At 49.4% G+C, this 7,808-nt stretch overlaps 1 long non-coding RNA gene across 1 annotated transcript; it reads left to right on the top strand.

Annotated features, from left to right (window-relative positions):
- The first annotated feature begins 1,219 nt into the window (after positions 1 to 1,219).
- On the top strand, positions 1,220 to 7,512 carry LOC135543160 (uncharacterized). The gene is made up of 3 exons (XR_010456182.1): positions 1,220 to 1,358; positions 6,448 to 6,501; positions 7,431 to 7,512. It is a non-coding gene; the product is annotated as an uncharacterized LOC135543160 (long non-coding RNA).
- Positions 7,513 to 7,808: the final 296 nt, after the last annotated feature.

A 7,808-nucleotide genomic window follows, 5' to 3' on the forward strand; every position in this document is an offset into this window, starting at 1 on the left:
TACCACTATCACTCTATCACTGAGTCAGACACCCTCTCCTACCTACTACTATCACTACCACTATCACTTTATCACTGAGTCAGACACCCCTCCTACTACTATCACTACTACTATCACTCTATCACTGAGTCAGATACCCCTCCTACCTACTATTATCACTACCACTATCACTCTATCACTGAGTCAGACACCCCTCCTACCTACTATCATCACCACTCTATCACTGAGTCAGACAACCCTCCTATCTATCACTACCACTATCACTCTATCACTGAGTCAGACACCCCTCCTACTAGTATTACTACCTCTATCATTCTATCACTGAGTCAGACACCACTCCTACTCCTGACCTCCTCCCCTACCTCTCTCTCTCTGTCCCTACCTCCTCCCCTAACTCTCTCTCTGTCCCTACCTCTCTCTCTCTGTCTCTCCCTCCCCTCCTCTCTCTCTGTTCCTACCTCCTTTCCTCCCTCTCTCTCCGTCTCTCCCTCACCTACCTCTCTCTCTGTCCCTACCTCCTCCCCTACCTCTCTCTCTGTCCCTACCTCTCTCTCTGTCCCTACCTCTCTCTCTCCATCTCTCCCTCCCCTCCCTCTCTCACTGTCCCTACCTCCTCCCCTACCTCTATCTCTTTCCCTACCTCCTCCCCTACCTCTCTTTCTCTGTCCCTACCTCCTCCCCTACCTCTCTCTCTGTCCCTACCTCTCTCTCTGTCCCTACCTCTCTCTCCATCTCTCCCTCCCCTCCCTCTCTCACTGTCCCTACCTCCTCCCCTACCTGTCTCTCTTTCCCTACCTCCTCCCCTACCTCTCTCTCTCCGTCTCTCCTCCCCTCCTCTCTCTCCATCTCTAGATGACTCTCTCAGTATTCCCTACCTCCTCCCTACATCTCTTCCTCCCTCCTCCCCTACCTCTCTTCTCTGTCCCTACCTCCTCCCCAGTCCCTACCTCTCTCTCTGTCCCTACCTGCTCTCTCTCCATCACACCCTCCCCCTCCCTCTCACTGTCCCTACCTCCTCCCCTACACTCTTCTTTCCCTACCTCCTCCCCTACCTCTCTGTCCCTACCTCACACTCTGTCCCTACCTCTCTCACATCTCTCCCTCCCCTCCCTCTCTCACTGTCCCTACCTCCTCCCCTACCTGTCTCTCTTTCCCACCTCCTCCCCTACCTGTCTCTCTCCCTCCCTCCCTCCCCACCTCTCTCTCCCTCTAGATGACTCTATCAGTATTCCCAGTGTGGTGAGTGAACATGAGGTCTTCCTGCCCAGGCTCATCACCCAGCGACGCTTCTCTAGTCACGCCACGGGCAGCGCCCAGCCTGAACCCAGCACCCGCAGCACCATGCTGCCCAGCCACAGGTAACACACACACACACACACACACACACACACACACACACACACACACCCCTACACACACCTCTGCATGCACACACACACACACCCCTACATACACACAACCCTACACACAAAACCCTACCCCTACACACACAAAACCCTACCCCTACACACACAAACCTACACACACACACTAGACACTACACACACACCTCACTGCTCACACACACACCCCTGTCCCATACACACAACCCTCACACATTACCCCTGTCACACACATCACCTACTGCTCACACTGGATTACACTATGACTGTCCACACACACACCCACACACACACACACTGTCCACACACACACCACACTGGATTACACCCCACACACACCTCTGCATGCACACACACACACACACACATCCCTCATACATACACACAACCCTACACACAAAACCCTACCCCTACACACACAAAACCCTACCCCTATGACACCACAAACACACACTGCCACACTGGATTACACTATGACTGTCCACACATCACCTCACTGCTCAACACTGGATTACACTATGACTGTCCACACATCACCACGTTCAGTTCATGTAAAACACCGTCACTTCAGAAGCCACAATCATAGTCATACTATTTGTGTTGTTTCAAGCTGTTTATTTCTGTTTATTTGTGTACCCTTTTCTGAGAACAGCATGCTAGATGAACAGACAGGAAGTGAGGAATGCTACAAGTCATAGTAGTTTTAGCAGAGAGATTGGCTGTGTTTTATCTATGCATAGTCACTTTAATAACTCTACATGTACATATTACCTCAATTACCTTGACTAACCCCCCCGGACTCTGTACCGTACCCCTGTATAGCCTCCACATTGACACATTGACTCTGTACCGGTACCCCCTGTATATAGCCTCCACATTGACTCTCTGTGACCCTGTATATAGCCTCCACATTGACACATTGACTCTGTACCGGTACCCCCCTGTATATAGCCTCCACATTGACTCTGTACCCGGTACCCCCCTGTATATAGCCTCCACATTGACTCTGTACCCCCCCTGTATATAGCCTCCACATTGACTCTGTACCGGTACCCCCTGTATATAGCCTCCACATTGACACATTGACTCTGTAACGATACCCCCTGTATATAGCCTCCACATCTGTACCGGTGCCCCCTGTATATAGCCTCCACATTGACACATTGACTGTACCCCCTGTATATAGCCTCCACATTGACTCTGTACCGGTACCCCTGTATATAGCCTCCACATTGACTCTGTACCGTTACCCCCTGTATATAGCCTCCACATTGACTCATTGACTCTGTACCGGTACCCCCTGTATATAGCCTCCACATTGACTCTGTACCGGTACCCCCTGTATATAGCCTCCACATTGACTCTGTACCGGTATCCCCTGTATAAAGCCTCCACATTGACACATTGACTCTGTACCGGTATCCCCTGTATATAGCCTCCACATTGACTCTGTACCGGTACCCCCTGTATATAGCCTCCACATTGACTCTGTACCGGTACCCCCTGTATATAGCCTCCACATTGACACATTGACTCTGTACCAGTATCCCCTGTATATAGCCTCCACATTGACTCTGTACCGGTACCCCTCTGTATATAGCCTCCACATTGACTCTGTACCGGTACCCCCTTGACTATATAGCCTCCACATTGACTCATTGACTCTGTACGGTACCCCCTGTATATAGCCTCCACATTGACTCTGTACCGGTACCCCCTGTATATAGCCTCCACATTGACTCTGTACCGGTACCCCCTGTATATAGCCTCCACATTGACACATTGACTTTGTAACGGTACCCCTGTATATAGCCTCCACATTGACTCTGTACCGGTACCCCCTGTATATAGCCTCCACATTGACACATTGACTCTGTACCGGGTACCCCCTGTATATAGCCTCCACATTGACTCTGTACCGTACCCCTGTATATAGCCTCCACATTGACTCTGTACCGGTACCCCCTGTATATAGCCTCCACATTACCATTGACTCTGTACCAGGGGTATCCCTGTATATAGCCTCCACATTGACACATTGACTCTGTACCGGTACCCCTGTATATAGCCTCCACATTGACACATTGACTCTGTACCGGTACCCCTGTATATAGCCTCCACATTGACACATTGACTCTGTACCGGTACCCCCTGTATATAGCCTCCACATTGACTCTGTACCGGTACCCCTGTATATAGCCTCCACATTGACTCTCTGTACCGGTATCCCCTGTATAGCCTCCACATTGACACATTGACTTTGTACCGGTACCCCTGTATATAGCCTCCACATTGACTCATTGACTCTGTACCGGTACCCTGTATATAGCCTCCACATTGACACATTGGACTCTGTACCGGTACCCCTGTATATAGCCTCCACATTGACTCTGTACCGGTACCCCCTGTATATAGCCTCCACATTGACACATTGACTCTGTACCGGGTACCCCCCATATAGCCTCCACATTGACACATTGACTCTGTACCGGTACCCCCTGTATATAGCCTCCACATTGACACATTGACTTGTACCAGTACCCTGTATATAGCCTCCACATTGACTCTGTACCGGTACATATAGCCTCCACATTGATTCTGTACCGGTACCCCTGTATATAGCCTCCACATTGACTCTGTACGGTACCCCCTGTATATAGCCTCCACATTGACACATTGACTCTGTACCGGTACCCCCTGTATATAGCCTCCACATTGACACATTGACTCTGTACCGGTACCCCTGTATATAGCCTCCACATTGACTCCAGTACCCCCTGATATAGCCTCCACATTGACTCTGTACCGGTACCCCCTGTATATAGCCTCCACATTGATTCTGTACGGTACCCCTGTATATAGTCTCCACATTGACTCTGTACCGGTACCCCCTGTATAAAGCCTCCACATTGACTCTGTACCGGTACCCCCTGTATATAGCCTCCACATTGACTCCCCACCGGTACCCTGTATATAGTCTCCACATTGACTCTGTATCGGTACCCCCTGTATAAAGCCTCCACATTGACACATTGACTCTGTACACGGTACCCCCCTGTATATAGCCTCCACATTGACACATTGACTCTGTACCGGTACCCCTGTATAGCCTCCACATTGACACATCTTTGTACCGGTACCCCTGTATATAGCCTCCACATTGACTCTGTACCGGTACCCCTGTATATAGCCTCCACATTGACTCTGTACCGGTATCCCCTGTATATAGCCTCCACATTGACACATTGACTCTGTACCCGGTACCCCCTGTATATAGCCTCCACATTGACTCATTGACTCTGTACCGGTACCCCTGTATATAGCCTCCACATTGACACATTGACTCTGTACCGGTACCCCTGTATATAGCCTCCACATTGACTCTGTACCGGTACCCCTGTATATAGCCTCCACATTGACACATTGACTCTGTACCGGTACCCCCTGTATATAGCCTCCACATTGACACATTGACTCTGTACCGTACCCCTGTATATAGCCTCCACATTGACACATTGACTTTGTACCGGTACCCCTGTATATAGTAATTGATTTCAAATTGTATATAGCTTTGTACCCCGGTACCCCTGTATATAGCCTCCACATTGACTCTGTACCGGTACCCCCTGTATATAGCCTCCACATTGACACATTGACTCTGTGCCGTTACCCCCTGTATATAGCCTCCACATTGACACATTGACTCTTGTACCGGTACCCCCTGTATATAGCCTCCACATTGACTCTGTACCGGTACCCCCTGTATATAGCCGACACATTGACTCTGTACCGGTACCCCCTGTATATAGCCTCCACATTGACTCTGTACCAGTACCCCCTGTATATAGCCTCCACATTGACACATTGACTCTGTACCGGTACCCCCTGTATATAGCCTCCACATTGATTCTGTACCGGTACCCCCTGTATATAGCCTCCACATTGACTCTGTACCGGTACCCCCTGTATATAGCCTCCACATTGACACATTGACTCTGCCGGTACCCTGTATATAGCCTCCACATTGACTCTTGTACACCCCCTTGCCTCCACTTGACTGTACCGGTACCCCCTGTATATAGCCTCCACATTGACTTCTGTACATTGTCTCCACATTGACTCTGTACCAGTACCTGTATATAGCCTCCACATTGACTCTGTACCGGTACCCCCTGTATATAGTCTCCACATTGACTCTGTACCAGTACCCCCTGTATATAGTCTCCACATTGACTCTGTACCCGGTACCCCCTGTATAAAGCCTCCACATTGACTCTGTACCGGTACACCCCCTGTATATAGTCTCCACATTGACTCTGTACCGGTACCCCTGTATATAGTCTCCACATTGACTCTGTACCAGTACCCCCTGTATATAGCCTCCACATTGACTCTGTACGGTACCCCCTGTATATAGTCTCCACATTGACTCTGTACCGGTACCCCCTGTATATAGCCTCCACATTGACTCTGTACCAGTACCCCCTGTATATAGCCTCCACATTGACTCTGTACCGGTACCCCCTGTATATAGTCTCCACATTGACTCTGTACCGGTACCCCTGTATATAGCCTCCACATTGACTCTGTACGGTACCCCTGTATATAGCCTCCACATTGACTCTGTACCGTACCCCTGTATATAGTCTCCACATTGACTCTGTACCGGTACCCCCTGTATAAAGCCTCGCTATTGTTATTTTAAATATTTTTGTTACTTTTTTCCATACTTTTTAAAAGTTATTTTTTCTTAACTGCATTGTTGGTTAGGGGTTGTAATTAAGCATTTCACTGTAAGGTGAATTCGGCGCCGTGACAAATACAATTGATTTGATTTTGTTTGAATACTTTAAACACACCCTTCCTACCAAGTTTCTTCAAGTAAGGGAGGAAGGATGCGTATTTAGAGTATTCAAGCAGGACCCTAGATCAATGGGAAGTTCCTGACAAGCTGATCCAGCTACCGGGCTATAGGAGACCCATACGAAGAGGGGCCTTGGACATTGGGCAGCATGCTCTCCTCCCTCCCTAAACCCCTTTTCCCCTCCTGCCCCCTCCTCTGCAGTGAACCCAATGTGCTAGATGAGTCTCAAGGACTGGAAGAGGGTAACCTGTCTAGGTACAGTGTCAAGTCACAGCCCCCCTGTGTGTTGTGTCTCTCTGCGTCTCTCTGTGTGCAGTTTGGGGGAGGCTCGGGCCAGTCGGACGGCCTCCTCCGACTTCTTCGTTTTCCTCACTCATTATCTCATCCAATCAAAACCGCCGTTGGTCTATCACCCTTCCTCTTCGTATAGGTCTAATGTAACGTAGTCTCTTGTTCCCCCTCGTAGCTACCACACTGATCCACCCACCCATCTCAAGTCATCCGCTGTTGCCTCTTTAACCCTTTAAGTCCCTGGGCGGTGTGAGGACGCTGGGGAGCCAGTGGTAGTGTGTCTCAGCCTGCTCAGTCCATCGGTGCCATCATGGTCTTCATACTGTTTCAGGCTTTTCACTGTTCAAATTGGACGTCCTCTCCAGGATACCAATCTGTGGGGCATGGGGTACTGGAGTGGCAATCCATCATTTATCTTATCAACAAGTCTAACATTACCAGATAGGTTCATGTTCTAGTTCAGTGCTGGTAATATGGTACGAGCTGTCTACATAAGAACACAGATCACTCCAGACCTCATAATCCCCTTTGTGTTTTGGTGTATTCTTGTGCTGTGATTGGGTGTCCTTGATTGGTGGGTGTGTCGGTGTGGTGTACAGTGGAGTGATTGGGTGAGTGGGGAGAGATGGGAAGAATGGAAGGAGCAGTGGACAGACACACGTCCTCTTGACTCTCCTATGTGTCTCAGTGAAAGAGAGAGAGAGTTCATTAGGAGAAGCACTACCTCTGTGTTGTACTGATTGGTTTTGTCTGTCTGTCTCTGCATGTCTATCTGTCTGTCTCTGTGTCTCTGCATGTCTGCATGTCTGTCTGTCTCGCTGTCTCTGCATGTTTGTCTGTTTGTCTCTGTGTCTCTCTGTCTGTCTCTCTGTCTGTCTGGTTGGGTTGTGTAGGGTGGCCAGTGTGCAGAGTGAACCAGGCCAGCAGAACCTCTTGAACCAACCTCCGCTGGGACGCAATAGAGGACTGAGACAGGTGAGAGTAGTCTTACAGGTGGAACTGAGACTTTTTAAACAAATAGCTCCTTTTAAGTTTATTTAGAAAATCTTTGTTTTTTAAATGCATTGTTCTCAATTATTGAATTTGAATTTCAGTTTAACACCCGAATTGAATAACTTCAATTAACCCTGGTTTATACGGTTTGTTTCCATTTGGTGTGTGTGGCAGGGTGCGGCGGGGTGTATCGGGGTGCGGCGGGGTGTATCGGGGTGGCAGGGTGTATCGGGGTGTCGCGGGGTGTATCGGGGGTGTCGCGGGGTGCATTGGGGTGC

Source organism: Oncorhynchus masou, chromosome 7 (assembly GCF_036934945.1).
Source record: "Oncorhynchus masou masou isolate Uvic2021 chromosome 7, UVic_Omas_1.1, whole genome shotgun sequence".
Classification (NCBI taxonomy): Eukaryota; Metazoa; Chordata; class Actinopteri; order Salmoniformes; family Salmonidae; genus Oncorhynchus; species Oncorhynchus masou.